The sequence below is a fragment of the Prionailurus bengalensis genome, chromosome B4 (assembly GCF_016509475.1).
Source record: "Prionailurus bengalensis isolate Pbe53 chromosome B4, Fcat_Pben_1.1_paternal_pri, whole genome shotgun sequence".
Classification (NCBI taxonomy): Eukaryota; Metazoa; Chordata; class Mammalia; order Carnivora; family Felidae; genus Prionailurus; species Prionailurus bengalensis.
The window spans coordinates 97,946,804-97,968,891 of NC_057358.1; positions in this window are offsets into that span (position 1 = coordinate 97,946,804).

The following is a 22,088-nucleotide window of genomic DNA, read 5'->3' on the forward strand; positions in this document are numbered from 1 at the left end:
AATTATAGAGCCATCACATCCATATAAAGTTAAAAAGTATAAAGGGAATAATATTTAGTCTCCCACCAATTTGTTTTTCCTTTTGCTGATCCAGCTTCCTGCATCGCTTCTATAACTTTCCCTAAGGGACAGGAAGGCAAATGCACCTTACAGCAGGAGGGGGATGTGACTGTATTTGTTTTCTACTGTTGCCACAACAAGTTACCACAGATTTAGCAGCTTAAAAAAACAGAAATTTATTACCTCACAGTGTCTGTGGGTCAGATCTGTCATGGTTCTTGCAGGACTAAAATCAAGATGTTGGCAAGGTTACTGGGGACTCTGGATAGAATCCAATTCCAGGCTTATTCAGGCAAAATTCAGTTCCAAGTAGTTGTAAAGCTGAAACTCCCATTTCTTTGCTGGCTGTCAACAAGAAATCTTTGCTCCTAGATAGGCCCCATCTATCTCTCCTTGTGTTTTCCAAGTGGCCTCCTTCCAGCAATAGAGAGTCTAGTTTGTCTCAAGCTTCAAACTTTGCCTCCTATCCATGCTTCTACATCTGACTCACTCTTATTCCTTCTTCTTCTGCTTTTCAGGGCTCATGAGATCATATTGGGCCCACCTGGATAATCCAGAACAATCTTCCTCTTTTACAGTCAGCTGATTAGCAACCTTAATTCTACCGGCAATGTCCCTTTACAGAAGTATGTAGATTACTGTTTGATTGAATAATCAAGGGACAGGAATCTGGTGGGGAGGGATGCATCTTTAGAATTCTGCCTACCATAATGACAGTCATGTTATATACAAAAGGGGTTGGTGTACATTAAAAAGGAAGAGGGCATTTTGTTTCTCAGAGGAAGTACCAGAGAGGGAGACCAGGGACCAGTAAGACCAGTTATTTTCAGGTATCTAAAAACAGTTTAAATGGCTGGGAGAGATGGGCAGGAAGTCAGAAGCACAAGAAACTTCCCGGCCTTTTTCATCCTCAGATTTACTACTGAATCTGAATAGTGCATATGGAGCTAGTACACTGAGGAAGGCCTGGGAAATCTGAGAACATCTGCAACATGACTTAAGCAATGTGAGAAAGCAATGGTGGGGGAACGTGCCTGGCGTAGCATTTACAGAGTTCTTCACAGTGCTGTCTAGTAGAGGAAAAGCAGCCCAGAACCTACATCCTCTCCAAAAAAAAAAAAAAAAAAAAAAAAGAGATTTGAGAGGAATAAGGAATGGTTTCTCTTCCAGTATATTGTATCTTCCCAGGACTCTTTTCTTCTGAGATGGGTAAATTTGCATGTTCTTTTCATCCTTGGTGCCCCTCAGCTTGGAAGAAAGAGCTGGAGGTTCTCTTAACTTGAAATGTAAGTAGAGTTCTCCATACTTCCATATCCTTAGATAAAGTTCTTAATGTTAATTCTGAGAAATCAGGAACATTTCATAAGCACTTCCATTTACTTTGATACTGTTGATAGGGAGAGCAAGTAATTGTTCACAGATGAGAACACTCAAGCAGAAAGAAGTTGGCCAGCACATGGCATCCTAATCAATCATAACACCTGGGACATCACCTTAATTTCCTCAGTAATCTCAGTGAGGTTAGGGACATTGTTGATTTTGCTCAATATTTTATTTCCGTGCCTTTTTCATACTGGATAGGGAGTAAACATTCAATAAAGCCCATTCCTATCACCATTCTGGGGGTGGACATTTTATTTGGATTTTTCTTTCTCTATTTTGAGAACTGTTACATTTCAGATGAGCTTGTTTATATTTACTGTGACTGAAATGTAGATTTGCAAAGAACCTCACATTAATTATTGCAGGCCCACTTTTTAGGCAGGTAGATGTTATCATTCCCCTTTACTGGAAAAGCAGCTGAGGCTCAGAGCAAGAGGAAAAGGATGAGCACTCAGCCAGGGAGATATGGGTAGAGAAAAAGAGTGCAAGTTTTCTGACTCCCGAGACAGCTCTTCCTTCACTACACCACGTTCCTCAAGCATAAACAAACTGAAATGGTTCCTTTCACTTCTTCTGCTCTCTAGAGTACTTAATCAAAAAGGCAGACGAAAAATTAAACCAGGGTATCACTTCCAGGATACAGACTGGCCTGTCCTTTGCTGAGACAGAGGAATACTGAACACAGGACAACCTCCTGATCTATAAAGAGTCCCACCAGGCCATCCATGGGAATTATCAAGATACTACCCATCTGATACTTATGTGGGAGGTGGTTGGCTACCCAGTACAGATGAAAAACACAGCAGGTGTCATTGTACTAATAAAGCTATGTACCTTGAACTAGAATAAAAAATGAGACCTACAAAACCCATATAGGGACACTTTGGTTGAAAGAACAAAGCATTAACGAGTAAAAGGGAGAAACGAAAACAAAACAAAAACCTTCTTGAAGTCTATTCTTCAATAGGGAAACTGAAATGTGGCCAGTTCTAAAGGACAATCTGTTCACTTACCTCCTCTCCATTAAAGCTCCCCAGCATCCTGTGGTAGCCTTTCCAATTTCTCAGAGAAAGAACCAGCACTCAGACTGTGAGGCATATACTAATCAGCAGCTGGACGTGCGTCAAGGCTTCCCCTGGGCAGGCTGGCGCTCTCCTGAAGATGAGAAGAATCCGAGTGCTGCCAAATTGGAGAAGCAAATCAAAGTGATGTCAGTGGATTTTTTGTTGTTGTTGTAAATACCAAGTGTTTAGTCATAGCAAAAGTGATGTGAAATTATAGAATACTTAGATCTGTGGTCTTGAATTATATTGTCTTTAAATTTGATTGTACATATAGTAGATTCTTTTTCCTCAAAGCCAAGTTTCTAACCAAAATGTAATGTAGAAGATTAATGTCATTATTTGGAAAATCAAAATCAAGAAAAACAATCCAGTTTCCATATAAATATTCTGGGAGAAAGACAACTCAGAATCCCACTTTTGCCAATTTAGGTATGCAGTAGCTCTACCTGATTTTGTAAAGTAGACGGTGAAACTTAATCACGTATGCACGTTAAGAGAAAAGTAATTCCTATTCACTTCTGTGAATGCAAAATATATTAAGGTATGGGGTTTTTGCTTCATTCAAGATGATAAATAAGCTGCATTTCTTTACCTTGCTATTCCACTCTCATCATGGGGTTGGATTTTTTTTTTTACAAGTAACCATATTAGCTTATTTTGTATCCCTAAGAATATATTTATGTACAAATATATTTTATAATACAAATTTATTATATCTGAAATTATACCTGAAATTTGAATACATTGCTATTTTCTCCTTATTGATCAAATAAATGCTTATATACAAATAAACAATGGATCCTGAATATCTTTCCATCTCAGAAGGCAGAGAACTTCGTTCTTCTTCCTACAGCTACATTTTATTTTATTTTGAAGATAAAATTTAACTCCTCCCTACCCCATTAATGGGCACGTGGGTTATTTCCAATTTATTACTATTACAAAATGTGCTGTACGTGTCATCAATGTACACATGTTATTTCCCTTTCTTCCTTTTTCTCTCTCTTCCTTCTTTCGCTTTCTTTCTTTTCCTCTTCCTTTGTTCATTCCTTCCTTTAGCAATCTTAGCTGTATTTCTTTTTAAGTTTATTTATTTATTTTGAAAGAGAGAGAGAGAGAGAGCACATGTGCACATGCAAGCAGGGGAGGACAGAGAGAGAAGGAGAGAGAGAATCCCAAGCAGGCTCCAAGCTCACCACAGAGCCCAACACGGGGCTCCATATCATGAGCCGTGAGCACATGACCTGAACCGAAATCAAGAGTTGGTCACTTAACTCACTGAACCACCCAGGCACCCCTCAGCTGAATTTTTTTTTAATGAATTGAAAGCAACTAGTGTAAAAACATTTTCTTTTCAGTAACTACTCAGTGCCAGACAACATAATGCCTAAGTGAAAATGACCTATTCTTTAAAAGATTTATCTATATATCTGGGATGACAGAAACAAAAATAAATACTTGTAATATAATAAGACAGATGTTAGAACTGTATTAATAAAGTACAATGAGAAGACATAAAAAAACAGTTTAAGGTGAGGAATTATGTTTACGTGGGTCAGGAAAAACATAGATAGGTGTAATCTATTCAGCTAGCTCTTTTAAGACAAGTAAACTCAGTATTTTATATGTAAAAGATAAAAAGAAACTTTTCTTCAGTAGCCTTATTAGACAATAGTATTATAAAGATTACAATGAAGTAATGTGTAGTATGAAGTGGACAGTGAAGAGAATTATAATAAAGAATGTATTAGGTAGGTATTGTGAAACTCGGAGAAGTATGAATAAGGAGAAAAAAGATCAGGTGGCTGTACGGAAAGAAAAAAAAATAGCTTGTGAATAGTGTAGGTTTTCTAGGTAGTGGGTCAGCTTGCCAGATTGGTAAGAAAGCATCAGTAAATGCAGAGGATTCAGCAAATAGGTAAACTAGAAAAAAAAGGGAAACAAGAAAAACTGATTCTGCTCTATTGGAGACAATGATAAAACAGAAGTAACTGAATGCATCTCTTGTAGCTTCTCCTTTGTCCCTTAACCACACTAAGCCATTTTCCTGCTGTGATCTATTTCAGTATTCTTGTTTAGAAAACAACCCCCCAAAAACACTACTCATCGTTTTGAAAGCTGAAGCTACTTAGATTTGAGCAGAAACTTGTTTTAATTAAACAAAAGTTTTTCTCTAAACAAACATTTAGTTTACATAATTTACATGAAAAAATTAGACTACAATGACAAAACCAGTGCTATAATACAATGGGTCACATTAACTGAGACAAGAAATGTCAGGACATCAGATTTAGTCTGTTTTAAATTAATTCAACAAATTTTATTTGATGATTCATTTATTCTTTCAATTCACTAAATAATTTTTGAATGTTGATGATGTGCCAGAGAATCTTCTAAAAATAATGGATATATATATATATATACACGCATGCACACATATACACACTGAAAGATATATATATATACATCTTATATAAATGTTTATATTTATAAATATAAATATACTTAAATATAAATATATTTACATTTAATAATTACATTTATAAATATATACACCTAATCAACCTATATATATACCTATATATCTATATAATATATATACATTATTATATGTATATATATACACACATATAATATGAATTATTTTGGAAAATGATAAAGCTAACTAAAAGAAATTTTAAGAAATAAGAAAATTGCAGTTTTATAGAGGATTTACCAGAAAGCATTCACTGAATAGATGATATTTGAGGGAGAAATGAAGCTGATGAATCAGCAAGCCATAATATATCTGGGGAGGAACAATCCACTTAGAAGAGCAAAGGATATAGTGTTTTCTAGGAGACTGACTAGTAGGGTCTAGAGGTACTCAAGAGTCCAAACAGCTAAAGCAAAGTGAGTAGAATAGAGAGCCAGAAATTCGCAAAGAAGGATTACATTGTCCAGATCAGAAAGACTTTGCAAATCATTATACAGACTTTGATTTTTATTTTGATTTAGATGAACAGCCACTAAAATCAACATTTTAACATCTTACATTTTAACAATGTTATTGTAACCTCTATTGAGAACATACTGAATGTATGCAAACAAGAAGCAGGAAAACTATTTATAGGAGTACTGCAAAAATCAAGGTGTCTGTAATATAGCTTGGCCTGGAGGCATACCAATGAAGGTAGTAGTAGAGGCATGGAGGATAAACAGACTCTGAATAAATGTTGATTAGTATTCTGCTCTAAACTATACTGTTACTAAACTGACAGAATTTGTTAATGGGTTGCATATGAAATGTCACAAAAAGCAGAATCAACAAAGGCTACAAATTTTGAATTGAGCAATTAGAAGACTAGAGTTACCATTTAGTGAGATGGCAAACACTACTGGAAGACGGAGTTGGGAGGGAGTATCAATGGCTCAGTCTCTAAATGTTAAGTTTTAGATGCCTATTTAACATCAAATAGAGTTAGTTGTTAAGTAAGTAATTAAAAATATGAGTCTGTAGTTTAGGGCAAAAGTCCAGTCCAGGCTAGAGATTCAAATTTAGAATTCATTAGCTATTACATACTTGTTCCAGTTATGTCCTTTACATGTAACAGACAATGTTGGAAAAACAGAAATGGTCTGGTCTTCAATGAATTATGGCCAAATTGAAAGGGCATAATGTATATTAGTAAAATACTAAGCAATCAGTTCCAAACTGTCATGTGTAATAGATATCTAAAATAGCAATTGTTCAAAACATAACACTTTTGAACTGTCTCTACAAAAATATCTTATCCACCCCCACCCCCATCTTCCCCAGGTGTCAAGTCTGTTTATCTAGTAACTCAGGTCAAAACAAATTGGTGCCATTTTTCTTGCACTGCCTTATCTGATTCTTGAGCAAATTACTTTGCCTCTCCTTTCAGAAATACATCCAACGTCTGACCACTTCTTACTCACTCCAATTCTATTATACTCTAGCTACCACTCTCAGCTATCACCTTGAATATTTCAGTCATGCGAATTTGGTCCCCTTGTCTCCACTCTTGTTTCACTGCACTCTGCAACCCACATGACAGTCAATGTATTTCTTTAAATATTTAAATCAGATCATCTATTTGCTGTTAATCCTGATTGCTTCCTTTCTCATGAAGAGATACATCTAGATACTTTCCAGTAGTGTGCAAAACCTCACATAGCCTAACAATCAGCTACCTCATGGAGTTTGTCAAGGTAGAGTTTCCTCTGGCACAAATTCACAATGTTCTAATCATATCAGTCTCATTACCCCTGGAACTGGCAAGGCTAGTTCCTATTTTACAAATCTTGTTAATTTTCCTGTGATTCTCCTCAAAATCTTCACAAGAATTACTTCTCATAATTTGAATTCTTTCTTAAATATCATTTTTTTAGAAATTTCCTCCTGATCACTTTATCTAAAACACTATAGTCCAATCACTGTCCATATAATTAACCTGCTTCATTTATAATTAACCTGCTTATGGTATTTGTATTACCTGAATTAAATCATTTACTATACACTACTTTATCTAGTAGTTTTTTCCTGTCGTATCCCACAAGAATAATTAACACCATGAAGCAGAGTCCTTCTCTGTCTTACCACTATAGCTCCAGGTTTTAGATAAGTTTGGTTTGTAGTAGCCACTTAATAAATGTTTGTACATGAAGGAATTTATAGGTGTGTTTATATATATATATATGTATATATATATATGGAATCTATATATAGGATGAAATATTACTTCTAGAATTTAACTTCTGTATCTTTTCTTCCCTGACCACTGCTTACAGAATTTGACATTTTCCTTACTTCTATACTCTGTTCTAAGAGGCTGTGTGTGTGTGTGTGTGTGTGTGTGTGTGTTTACACCAGCAAATGAGCTATTTTTAAAACTTTGTATTTTAGTGTTTGTATGTTTCCGATAGCAAGAATCATGTATCCTATACTTCTCCATTATTTCCTCATCTGATGAAGTTATGGACAATGAAGTTTATTAAAGATTTACTTTCTCTTCATTAATAGAGACAGTATGTTATTCATTAGTTAGAAATACAGTTATTACATGTATCTTCCATTTTGGGAGGATACACTCTTTATCCAGTTATTTCCCCCTTTTTAAAACACCCTCAAGGCAATGAAAATATCTCCAACAAAATATCCTAAAGGCAAGCCAATTAATTTAGGTTTACATCTCCTGAGGGAATGTATAGGTCAACAACTTCCCCACAATATTTTTTTCTTTTTCTTCCCACGACTTGCATTTCAGACCGTTATTAAAAAATTAAAATAAAAATGAAATATAAGTTGTAATGTAATAAGATATATTTTACTAAACACATTCATTTTTTATAATATACCTTACATTTTTGAACAGTTTTAGATTTACAGAAAAACTTAGCATATATAGAGTTCCATATACCACCTCCCCCTCCCCCAAACACAGTTTACCTTATTATTAATATCCTATATTACTATGGTATATTTTTAAAATTAGTGAAACAATATTGAAATCTTATTTTGTTAATTCAAAGTCCACAGCTAATTCAGATTTTCTTACTTTTTATTTAATGTCTTTTTCTATTCCAGGATGCCATCCAGGATTTCAAAGAATATTGAGTTGTCATGTCAACTTAGGTTTGCTTCTCTGACTATGACAGTTTCTCACACTTTATTTTTTATGATCTTGACAGTTTTAAGGAATACTGAAAATATATATTGAAGACTGTCCCTCTATTAAAATTTGCCTGATGTTTTTTCTAATGGTTAGATTGGCGTTATGGATTTTTGGGACAATTACACAGAGGTAATTGTCATTTTCAACACGTAATATGTCAACATGATTTGACTTTTGACTTTGATAGGTCTGTTAATCAAGACAGTTGACTTATAATGTCAAGTGTTTCTCAAGTTTCTGATAGGGATTTTTCTTTCCTCTCTCCCATTTCCATGCTTTATATAGTCTTTGGATGGAAGTCACTGTGCAGCCAACACTTGAGTGAAAGTCATATTTCTCTTCCTTTACGGTAGGATACTACATAAATTATTTTGAATTCTATACAGATTTGTCTCTTTTCATCTATTGTTTAATTTATTTATATTGGTGTGGAATCAGGAACATTTAATATCTCTTCATTTTTGCCTTTTCTGGAATATCATAAAATTGTAATTATGGAGTATGCAGCCTTTTCAGATTGGGTTCTTTTAGTTAACAATATATATTTGATGTTTCTCTCATCTTTTTACAGCTTGCTAGCTCATTTCTTTTACTGCTGAATGAGATTGCATTGTATGTATGTAACACAGTTTATCCATTCAAATATTGAAGGACATCTTGGATGCCAACAGTTTTAGGCAATTATCAATAACACTATTATAAACATTCATGTGCAGGTTTTTCTGTGGACATAAGTTTTCAACTCAATTACATAAATACCTAGGAGTGTGATTGCTAGATCATATGGTAAGACTAAAGCTTTGTGAGCATTAAATGGATGATCCTAAGATGGTCTCTGTATATTGGCCCCCAGGTTTTTTTTTTCTTCACCATGGTATGAGACCTATTATATCACAAGTCCACCAGCTACAACCTCAATTTAAACAAGCAAATGTTTAGCCGTTTAGACCTTGCCTGCTTTGTATACTCAATGTGTCTTAGTAAGCTCAGGCTTGCCATAACAGAATACATAAATGGGGTGGCTTAAATAACAAATTTATTTTCTCAAAATTTTGAGACTGAAAAGTCCAACATCAAGGTGGGAAGTCAACTCAATCGAGGTCTCTTCCTGACTTGCAGTCTTCTTTCTGTGTCCTCAAATGGCTAAGAGAGATGGAAAACAATTTCTCTGGTACCTTTTCTTCTAAGGGTAGTAATTCCATCATGAGGGTCCTATCCTCATGACTTATCTATACGTAATTATCTTCCAAAGGCCCAATTTCCAAATATCATCATACTGGGGACTAGGGTTTCAACATATGAATGGGGGAGGGCACTATTCGGGTCTTAGTATTGTGAAAGCTGATTCAGTGTTCATTGGTCACTGATGAGATAGAGCCTAGTAACCGTAAGACCTCAAGTCACTAATGTCCTTCAGAGCTCTCTGACCCACATATGGCCTACCATGTACTGAAGAACATCACCTAGATACACCTAGACATCACCTAGACACCTTGATAGGAGAAATCCTATCTCCCCCTGTAGCTCCCCTGGCCTGCTCATCTCTGGATGATAACTTCCTCACATGTAAAATTTGTTGTGTTACTGCTTCTCATGGTCACATCATTTTCTTTGTGTCACAAAGAAACTGTGTCACAAAACTCCCTGAATCTCTACAGTAAGTAACAGCCAAATAATCTCCCAAATGGCTGTACCACTTTGCATTCTCACCAGTAATGAATGGCACACTTATTGTTCCACATTCTGATCAGCATTTGGTGTTTTTAGTGTCTTGGATTTTAGCCATTTTTATAGGTTTGTAGTGATATGTTGTTGTTTTAATTAGCAACTCGCTAATGAAAACTTATGTTGACCATCTCTTCACTTGCCTATTTACCACCCGTACATCGTCTTTGGCAAGATGTCCACATTTTGCCCATTTTTATTGGATTATTTTATTTTACTAATTTTTTAAAGTGTTTATTTTTGAGAGAGAGAGTGTGAGCAGGGGGAGAGGCAGAGAGAGAGTGGGGTGGGGGAGGGCAGAGAATCCAAAGAGGGCTCTGTACTGACAGCAGAGAGTCCAACGTGGGGCTCAAACTCACAAACTATGAGATCATTACCTGATCTCATAATCAGATGCTTAACCCACTGAGACATCCAGGTGCCCCTTTAGTTGTTTTCTTATTTAGTTTTAAGAGATAAAAAAAATTTAGATACTAGTTTTTTTCAGATAGGGGTATTGAAAATATTTTCTCCCAGCCTCTGGGTTTCATTTTCATTTTCCTAATAGTGTCCTTTGCAGAGTAGATGTTTTTAATTTTAACAAAGTCCAAGTTATCAGTTTTTTTCATAGATTGTGATTTTTGTTTGTGTATTTCTATATCAAAAAATTCATTGCCAAACCCAACATCATCTAGATTTTTTTCCTATGTTCTTTTAACTTTTTAAATAGTGTTTGTTTGTTTATATGTTTACACCTACATCTATGACACATCTTGAAATAATTTTTGTGAAAAGTGTAGTGTCTGCATCTAGACTCAACTTTAAAAAAATTTAAATTTATTTTTATTTTTTGCCTGTGGAAGTCCAATTCTTCTATCACCGTTTGTTGAAAAACTGTCTTTTTTTCCATGGAATTGTCTTTGTTTTTTTAATCAGACTTGTTGGTTATATTTGTTTGTATTTACTTGTGGGCTCTTTTGCAGTTCTACTGATCTCCATGTGTCTATTCTTTCACCAATACTGGCTTGATCACTGTAGCTTTTTGTTTTCTTTTGTTTAGATTCTTGGAGTCTTTTTTTTTTCTAGTTTTTTGTTTGAATTCCAGTTAGTTAAAATATAGTGTAATATTAGTTTCAGGTGTACAATTTAGTGATTCAACACTTTCATACAATACTCAGATGTTCATCACAAGTGCATGCCTTAATCTTACATCACCTATTTGACCCATTCCCCACCCACCTCCCATCCAGAAATCCTCAGTTTGTTCTCTATTGTTAAGAGTCTATTTCTTGGTTTGCCTTTTCTCCCTCTTTTTTTTTTCATATTGGCTTGTTTTGTTTCTTAAATTCCACATGTGAGTGAAATCATTGGTATTTATCTCTCTCTTGGCTTAGCATAATATATTCTACTTCTGTCCACGTCATTGCAAATGGCAAGATTTCAATTTTTTGATGGCTAATATTCCATTCCACATCTTCATTATCCATCAACCAGTCAATTGACATTTGGCTCTCTCCATACTTTGGCTATTGTTGATAATGCTGCTATAAACATCGGGATGCATGTATCCTTTCAAATCTGTATTTTTATATCCTTTGGGTAAGTACCTAAAAGTGCAATTGCTGGATCATAGGGTAGTTCTGTTTTTAGTTTTTGAGGAAGCTCCATACTGTTTTCCAGAGTGGCTGCACCAGTTTGTATTCCCACCAACAGTGTACGAGGGTTCCCCTTTCTTTGCATCTTTGTCAACACCTGTTGTTTCCCGTGTTGTTAATTTAAGTCATTCTGACAGGGGTGAGGTGGTATATCAACATGGTTTTGATTTGTATTTCCTTGATGATAAGTGATGTTGAGCGTTTTTTGTCTGTTAGCCACCAGATGTCTTTTTTGGAAAAGTGTCTATTCATGTCTTCTGCCCATTTGTTTGTTTTTTTGGATGTTGAGTTCAAGAAGTTCTTTATAGATTTTGGATACTAACCCTTTATCAGAAATGCCATTTGCAAATATCTTCTCCCATTCTGTAAGCTACCTTTTAGTTTTGTTGATTGTTTCCTTTGTTATGCATTAGTTTTCATCTTGATGAAGTCCCAGTAGTTTGCGTTTGCTCTCATTTACCTTGCCTTTGGTGATATGTTTAGTAAGAATTTGCTCTGGCCAAGGTCAAGGCCAGAGGTTGCTGCCTGTGTTCTCCTGTAGGATTTTGATGGTTTCTTGTCTCACATTTAGGCCTTTCATGCATTTTGAATTTATTTTTATGAATGGTGTGAGAAAGTTCCAGTTTCATTCTTTTGCCTGTTGCTGTCCAGTTTTCCCACTACCATTTGTTGAAGAGACTTTTTCCCATTGAATATTCTTTCCTGCTTTGTCGGAGATTAAGTGACCATATATTTGTGCATTTATTTCTGGGTTTTCTATTCTGTTCTATTGATCTCTTTGTCTATTTTTGTGCCAGTACCATAGTGTTTTGATTTCTACAGCTTTTAATATAACTTGAAGTTCGAAGTTGTGATGCCTCCAGATTTTCTTTTCTTTTTCAAGGTTGCTTTGGCTATTTGGGGGTCTTTGTGGTTCCATCCAAATTTTAGGATTGTTTGTTCCAGCTCTGTGAAAATTGCTGTTGGTATTTTTATAAGGATTGCATTAAATGTGTAGATTGATTTGGGTAGTATAGATATCTTAACAATATTTGTTCTTCCAATCTATGAGATGGAATATCTTTCCATTTCTTTGTGTCATCTTCAAATATTTTTCATCAGTGTTTTACAGTTTTCAGAGTATAGTACTTTTACCTATTTGGGTAGGCTTACTCTTAGGTATCTTATTGTTTTTGGTGCAATTATAAATGGGACTGATTCCTTAACTTCTCCTTCTGCTACTTGATTATTGGTGTAGATTTCTATACACTGATTTTGTAACCTGAAATTTTTTTGGGTTCGTTTATCAGTTCTAGCATTTTTTTGGTGGAGTCTTTTGGGTTTTCTATATAGAGTATCGTTCATATGCAAATAGTGAAAGTTTTACTTCGTCTGCTGATTTGGATGCCTTTTTTTGTTATTGTTGTTTGACTGCTATGGCTAGGATTCCTAGTATTATGTTAAACAAAAGTGGTGAGAGTGGACATCCCTCTCTTCTTTCTGACTACAGAAGAAAACCTTTCAGTTTTTCCTGACTTAGGATATATTAGCTGTGGATTTTTCATGTATGGCCTTTATTATGTTTAGGTATGTTCCTTCTAAATATACTTTGTTGAAAGGTTTTATCATTAATCAATGTTGTACTTTATCAAGTACTTTTTCTGTCTGTTCAAATAAACCCATGGTTCTTCTACTTTATCTTATTAATGTGGTGTATCACACTGATTGATTTGTGAATACTGAACAATGCTTACCACCCAGTGATAAATCTCACTTGATTGTAGTGAATAATATTTTTAATGTTATTCTGTTTGCTAGTATTTTATTGATAATTTTTGCGACCAGGTTCATGAAGGATATTGGCCTGTAATTCTCCTTTTTAGAGGTGCCATTTTTCTGGTTTTGGTATCAGGTTAATGCTGGCCTCATAGAAAGAATTTCAAAGTTTTCCCTCCTTTTCTATTTTTTGGAACAGTTTGAGAAAAATATGTATTAATTCTTCTTTAAATGTTTGGTAGAATTCACCTGTGAAGCTATCTGGTCCCGAACTATTGTTTGTTAGGACTTTTTTTGATTACTGATTCAATTTCTTTGCTGCTTATTGGTCTGTTCAAATATTCTATTTCTTCCTGTGTAAGTTTGGGTAATTTATATGTTTCTAGAAATCTATTCCTTTCTTCCAGGTTTCCCAATTTGTTGGCACATATTGTTTTTAATTCTATGGTGTTCATTGTTATTTCTACTCTCACATTTCAGATTTTATTTATTTGGGTCCTTTCTCTTTTCTTTTTGGTAAGTCTGGCTAGATGTTTATCAACTTTATTAATTGTTTCAAGGAACCAGCTCCTGGTTTCATTGATCTGTTCTATTGTTTTTTGTATTTTTGTTTCTTTATTTTTTATTTCTGCTGCAACCTTTATTATTTCCTTTCTTATACTGGCTACAGGCTTCTGTCCTTTGTTTAGATGTGAAGTTAGGTTGTTTGAGATTTTTTTGCTTCTTGAAGGTAGACCTGTATTGCTATATACTTCCCTCTTAAGACTGCTTTTACAACATCCCAAAGGTTTTGGACAATTATGTTTCCATCTTCATCTGTTTCCATGTATTTTTTTTTCAGATTTATTCTTTGATTTACTGATTGACCCATTCATTGTTCAGTAGCATGTTGTTTAACCTCCGTGTATTTAGGTATATGATATGACTTTAAGCTTTTTTTGTTGTTTTTGTTGTTGTTGTTGAGGCCTGTTCTGCGACCTAATATGTACTCTATTCTGGAGAATGTCCCATGTGCACCTTAAAATAATGTATATTCTGCTGTTTTAGGAAGGAATATTCTGAATATATCTGCTAAGTCCATCTGGTCCACTGTGTCATTCAAAGCAATTGTTTTCTTTTTGATTTTCTGTTTAGATGATCTATTGATGTAAGTGGAATGTTATAGTCCCCTACTATTGTATTATTGTCAATTAGTTTCTTTATGTTTGTTATTAATTGTTTTATATATTTGTGTGCTTCATGTTGGGTGCATAAATATTCACAATTGTTATATCTTGTTCTTTTTTAATGTTCATGTATTTTTGAGACAGAGAGAGAGAGAGAGAGAGAGAGAGAGAGAGAGAATAAACAGGGAAGGGAGATAGAGGGAGACAGAAAATTCCAAGCAAGCTTCACGCTGTCAGCACAGAGTCTGATGTAGGGCTTGAACTCACAAACTGTGAGCTCATGACCTGAGCCGAAACCAAGAGTCACTTAACCGACTGAGACACCCAAGTGCCCCTATGTCTTCTTGTTAGATTGTCTCCTTTATTATTATATAGTGTCCTGCATTGTCTCTTGTTATAGCCTCTGTTTTAAAGTGTAGTTTGCCTGATATATAAGTATTCCTACTCTGGCTTCCTTTTGGCATCCATTTGCATGATAAATGTTTCTCCATCTCTCACTTTCAATCTGCAGGTGTCTAGGTCTAGGTCTAAATGAGTCTCTTGTAGGCAGCATATAAACAGGTCTTGCTGTTTTTATCCACTCAGACACCCTATGTCTTTTGATTGGGGCATTTATTCCATTTACATTCAGAGTAATTATTGATAGATATGTATTAGCATTGTATTATTTGTTTTGTCATTGTTTCTGGTGATTTTCTCCTATCCCTTTTTGTCATTGTCATTTTTGGTCTCTTCTTTACACTCAAAGAATCCTCTTAAATATTTCTTGCAGGGCTGGTTTAGTGGTCATGAACTCCTTTAGTTTTTGTTTGTCTGGGAAAATCTTGATCTCTTCTTCTATTCTGAATGATAGCCTTGCTGGATAGAGTATTTTTGACTGCAGATCTTTCCCATTCAGCTCTTTAAATATATTATGCCACTCCTTTCTGACTTGCCAAGTTAAGGACTTCTTTTGTCTTGCTGATTTTAAGATTTATTTTTATTTATTATCACTATATTTTGCAAAATTAATTACAATATGCCTTGGCGCTGGCCTCCTTTTGTTGATTTTGATGAGAGTTCTTTGTGCCTACTGGATCTGGATGTCTGTTTCCTTTACTAGATAAGGAAAATTTTCATCTTTTTCCTTCAAATAAAATTTCTGCTTCCCTTTTTCTCTGTTCTACTTCTGAGACTACTATAATATGAATATTATTACATTCAATGGAATCACTGAATTCCCTAATTCTACTCTCATGTTGCATAATTCTTTCTCTCTTTTGTTTAGCTTCATTACTTTCCATTACTTTGCCTTCTAGGTCACTAGTTTGTTCCTCTGCCTCTTCTAGTCAGCTGTTCATTACATCAGGCCTGTTTTTAATCTCATTCATTGCTCTCTTTATCTCTGATTGTTTTTTAACTATTTTATCTCTGTGGTAAGGTCTCACTGATGTCTTCTATTCTTTTCTAAAGCCTAGTTAAGTATCCTTCTGGTAATTGCTTTAAAGTCTCCATCAGGCATGTTACTTACATTGGTTTCACTTAGATATGTCTGGCCATGGCCTTATCTTGTTCTTTATTTGGAATAAATTCCTCCATTTCGTCATTTTTTCTAAGTCTCTGACATTTTCTCGGTTTTAGATGAACCAGTTAGGTCTTCCGTTCCTTCTTCAATGTGACCTCCTCTCTTCCTTTAATTGTAGAGTTTATTCTGTCTGTCTTCTGGTCAATTTCTGGGGTATTTAAGATGACACAATAATTATCTAGTTGTATTCATGGGCCAAAGCAAGCCCACCTTGCCACCACCTTCCTCTCTTGCAGACCCACTGTAGTTTTATAGTAAGTCTTAAGAGTCAGATAATGTCAATCTTCATTTAAAAAAAAAAAAAATTCCTCAGTGTTGTGTTGAATATGTGGGTCCTTGATTTTCCATATAAAATTTAAAATCAGTTTGCAAAATCGAAACTTCATTTGATTGAAACTGCTCTGGTCAAGTTAGAATAATTTGCATCTTTTTTTCTTTTTTTTCAAATGTTCATTTTTGAGCGAGAGAAAGAGAGAGACAGAGCATGAGCAGGAGAGGGGCAGAGAGAGAGAGAGAGAGAGAGAGAATGAATCTGAAGCAGGCTCCAGGCTCCAAGGTGTCAGCACAGGGCCCAATGCAGGGCTTGAACTCTTGAATCACACGATCATGATCTAAGCCAAAGTTGGATGCTTAACCGACTGAGCCACTTGGGAACATCTTAACAATGCTGACGTCTTAACAATGTTGAGTCTTCCAATCTATGAGCATTAAATATATCTCTATTTAATTATTCTTTGAGTTCCTTTATCAGAGTTTTGTATTTTTCTAAATACAGAATCTGTATGTCCTGTGTTTGTTTTATATTTAAATATTTGATTTATACTTAAATATTTATAAATGGTACTGTTTTTAATTTCAAATTCTAATGCCTCATTGCTGGTGCTATATTATGTATATTATGTATGACTTATGTATATTATGTATATTATGTATATTATGACTTATGTATATTAACTTGTATCTTGTGGCCTTCCTATAATTGCACATCAATTCCAGAAGTTGTTTATTTGTTTTTTGATCATTTCTTTATGATACTGTACATAGACCATTATGCCATTAATGAACAAAGATGTTTTTATTTTTTCTTTCTCAAACTGTACACATTATTTTACCTTTCTTGCCTTACTCACTAGTTAAAACTTTCAATATGATGTTGAATAGAAGTGGTAAAAGAGAACACCATTACCATGTTCACCGTCTTATAGGGAAAATATTCAGCTTTTCATTTTTAAATATTATGTTAACTTCAGGGTTTTTGTATATTTTCTTTATCAAGTTGAGGAAGTTCTTCTCTATTCCTAGTTTGGTGAGTCTTTTTAATTGGCTGAGCATTGTATTTTGTCAAATGCTTTTTCTGCATCAGTCGATATGTTCATATGATTTGTTACCTTTACCCTGCATATTAATTGGTAGGTTATATTAACTGGTTTTTGTATGGGCAACCAGGTTTGCATGTTTGTAATAAATCCCCCTTAGTTTTAGTGTATTATTTGTTGAATTCTATTTCCTAACATTTTGTTGAGAATTTTTGCATCTATGTTCCTAAGAGTTACACATCTATAGTTTTCCTTTCTTTCTTACAATATCTTCATCTGCTTTTGTTATTAAGGTAGTGCTGGCCTCATGGAACAAGTTAAAGTGTCCCTTCTGATTCTGGAAGAGATTGAGATTTTTTCCCCCCCTAACATACTTGCTAGAAATCACAAGTGAAAACATTTGAGCCCTAGTGCTTCCTTTTTGGAGAAGAATCTTAAGTGTTAATTCAATTTCTCTAATAGTTATAGTCCTACTCAAATTATTTAGTTCTCTTTCTGGGAGTTTTAGTAGTATGTATCTTTCCAAGAAATGGTCCATTTTCCCAAATTATCATATGTGTGCACACAGAGTTACTAGTAATATACTTAAAAAAAATTATTTTCGTGCCAGTAGTGATTGCCTCCTATTTCTGGCATTAGCAATTTGTGTCTTCTCTCTTTTTCTCTTTTGTTATCTAGGCTATAAACTTACCAATTCTACTAAACTTTTCCATGAAACAGCTTTTGTTTTCATTGATTTTTTTCAATGTCTTTTTGTTTGTTTTCAGTGTCGAAGTTTCTACTCTATTTTTTTTTCTTCTTCTGCTTCATTTAGGCATAAATTTGTCTTCTTTCTGTTTTCCTAAGGTAGAAGCTTAAATTATGACTTCAGCTCTTTTTCATTTTCTTTTATAATATATATGCATTCATATTATAAAGTTCCTCACTAATCATTGCTTTTGCTGCATCACACAAATTTTAATAGGTTACATTTTCATTTAGATTTAGTTTAAAATATTTCAAATATATATTTTCCTTTAAAAATGTTTTTAATTTGTTAATGTTTATTTATTTTTAAGAGAGAGAGAGAGAGAATGAGAGAGTGTGAATAGGGGAGGGGTAGAGAAAGAGACACAGAATCCAGAGCAGACTCCAGACTCCAAGCTGTCAGCACAGAGCTCAATGTGGGACTCAAACTCATGAACCGTGAGATCATGACCTGAGCCTAAGTCAGATACTTAACTGACTGAGCCACCCAGGCGCCCCAATTTTTTTCTTAATATTTTTCTATAATCCACATGTGTTGTTAAATTTGTGTTGTTTACTCTAATATATATAATGTATACTGTTATATAATATAAATATATATTAATATATAATATATCATTGTCTAGCTTTCTGTTACAGATTTCTATTTAACTCCATTTTAGTGTAAGAGTATATTTTGTATTATCTCTCTTCTTTTAAGTTTGTTAAGGTGTGATTTATGAGCCAGAATGTAGTCTATCTTGGTAAATGATCCATGTGATCTTATTCTGCTGTTGTTGGATAATGCATTTTATAAATGTCAATTAGATACAGTTGTTTAGTGGTGTTTCCCAAGTCACACCCTTATGGGTTTTCTGTCTACTGAATGTGAGTTGAAAAAGGAATAGGTGTTAAAATCTTCAGCTGAAATCATGGATTTGCCCATTTCTCCTTGTATTTCTGTCAGTTTTTGACTTTGTAATTTTTTTTAAGGTTTATTTATTTTTGAGAGAGACAGAGTGCAAGAGGAGGAGGGGCAGAGAGAGAGGAAGACACAGAATCCAAAGCAGGCTCCAGGATCTGAGCTGTCAGCACAGAGCCCAGTGCAGGGCTAGAACCCACAAAATGTTGAGATCATGACCTGAGCCAAAGTTGGATGCTTAACCGACTGAATGACCCAGGCACCCCTGATTTCTGTAATTCTTATTCGATGTTCTAATGTTAGGTGCCTACAGATTAAGGATTATGATATTTTCTTGTAGAATTGACCATTTTATCTTATGTAATGCCCCAAGTTATCTGATAATTTTCCTTGTTTTGAAGTCTGCTTTGTCTGAAATTAATATGGTTATTCTCACTTTTTTTTAATGTTTATTTATTTTTGACAGAAAGAGCATGAGCAGGGGAGGGGCAGAGAGAGAGGGAGACACAGAATCTGAAGAAGGCTCCAGCCTCTGAGCTGTCAGCACAGAGCCTGATATGGGGCTTGAACTCAGGAAAGGTGAGATCATGACCTGAGCTGAAGTCAGGCACTTAACTGACTGGGCCACCAGGTGCCCCCTCACTCTCTTTTGATTACTATCAGCATATTATATCTTTTCATAACTTTACTTTTAACTGATCTTGGTTTTTAAATTAAAAGTATGTATCATATAGACAACATATAGTTGAGTCTTATTTTTGCTTTTGTCTTACATCCATTCTGATAGTCTCTGTCTTTTAATTACTGTATTTAGGACACTTACCTTTAAGGTGATATTTTTCTGCCCTCTCTGGTTATAAATGAACATTTTATATGATTCCATTTTCTCTCTATCCTTAGCATATCAATTACACTCCTTTTATTTTATCTTTTACTGATTGTCCTAGTGATTGCAATATACCTAATATACATTTTCAGCTAATATAAGTCTGCTTTCAAATAATACATCATGGGAAGTGTAAGTAATTTTTAAACTTCTGTCTCTAACATTGTCTATCTTTATGTTTATCTGAGGCTCTGACCCATATCCTCTCTTTCTCTCTGAGGAATTTTCGATATTTCTTTCAAGGCAGGTATACTGGTGGCAAATTTCCTCAATTATTTCCCAAGAATGTCTTTGACTCCTTTACTTTTGAGGAATACTTTTGCTGTATACAGAATAGTAGACTGGTGGGGTTTTTTTCCCCCTAAAGTTTAAATATTTCACTCCATTCTGTTCTTTTTTGTATGATTCATGAGGAAAAGTCAGATGTAATACTTATCCTTGTTCTTCAGTAGATAAGGCATTTTTGTTTTGTTTTTACCATGACTTCTTTCACAATTTTCTTTTTCTTTTTCCAAAATTTGGGTATGACATGCCCAGATGTAGATTGTTTGGTATTTATCCTATGTGCTGTTTTCTGAGCTTCCTATGTTTCCAGTTTGGTGTCTGTCATTAACTTTGGGAAATTCTCAGTCATTATTTATTCAAATATTTCTTCTTTCTCTTTTCTTTCTGGTATTCTAACTACAAATATGTGTCTGTGTCACACTCTTCGTTATTGCTACATAAGTCTTGAATTTTTTTTCTTTTTAATTCATTCTATTTTCTCTTTGATTTTAGTTTCGAAAATCCCATTCACCTAGCTTCAAGATCTCAGATTCTTTCTCTATCCTGTCCAGCCTACTGATGAGACCACCAAAGGCATTTTTCATTTTGTTACAGTGTTGTTGATTTCTAATTATTTCTTTTAATTTTATCCCAGAATTCTCCTTTCTCTGCTTACATTACTCTTCTGTATTTGCATGATTTTTTTTCCATTATAGCTCTTATCAATTATATTTAATTTAAAATCCCTATTTATTGGTGATTCTAAAATCTGTGTCATAACTGAGTCTGGTTCTGACACTTGGTTTGTCTCTTCAAACTTTGTTTTTGATTATTTTTTCTCATGCCTTGTATTTTTTATTTATTTTATATTTTTTGTCAAAAACCACACATAACGTATTGGGTAGGAAAAAGAAAGGTAAATGGGGTTTTAGCCAAGTTTTAATGGTAATCTAGACAGGTGCTTGGCTGTGTTTAATATTTGCTATAGCTACAGTTATCAGAGTCCTGTTTTCTATACTGTCCTTGGACATTTTTTTCCCTTGTTGTTTGTGGGTGTCTCTAAAAACCTTTTCTTCACTCTTGCAGCTCATTATAATCTTCTTTTATTATACTGGATCCCTGTTGATGTAAGGTGTGGGGTAGAGAAAGTGTTCTGTAAGCTTATAATTAAATCTCAGTCTCTTAGTGAGTCTAAGTATATGCCCGTTATAATCAGAAGAGTTTCTTAGGACTGTGCTTTTCTCAGGTGAGATGGGAAAGCTAGAAAGGCTGAAGTTGGCTAATATTCTTTTTCCAAGTTAATAAGACTCTAGTAAATTAGTTTTCCTTTTAGAACAAGCATTTGTTATATAGAATGCTTTGGATATATTTTTAAATGTTTATATCCCATCTATCCAAAACAGGAAACATGAGGGGATTTTTCTAGGATAATCATATTGAGAACCCAATGATTTTCCTGTAGGTAAACCCACAAAATTAAAGGGGGGCCCGAAAACTGGGCCTTTTAGGGATTCTTACTCTGTCTCCAGAAGTTTGTCAAAATTACCTTGTTAAGTGTTCCTATCAGTATATAAGTAAGCTGCCCTGAACTATGAATCTCACTACACTTCTGTATTTCAGATTTCTGGGTGGGAGTTTGCTTCATGACCTCAGTTCTTTGATGGATTTGAGATAAGTCATTGATTTCCAGTGTGTTTATCTTTTTTTCTTGTAGAATGCAAAATTACTATATATTTTTTTAGAAATTTTAATATATTAATGTAACTTCACCCTTGCAGTAGGCTGATTCATACTGCAATACAATCTTTATGCTATGGATTAAATCTTTTTTAAAAAACGTTTCCCATGTGTCACATTGCATACACTCTAACAAATTCCAATCCTCTCTCTTCCTTTTCCACTATTCCTTTGTACCTTTCTTCCATTCAGTCTTATCCTCTCTTCCCTT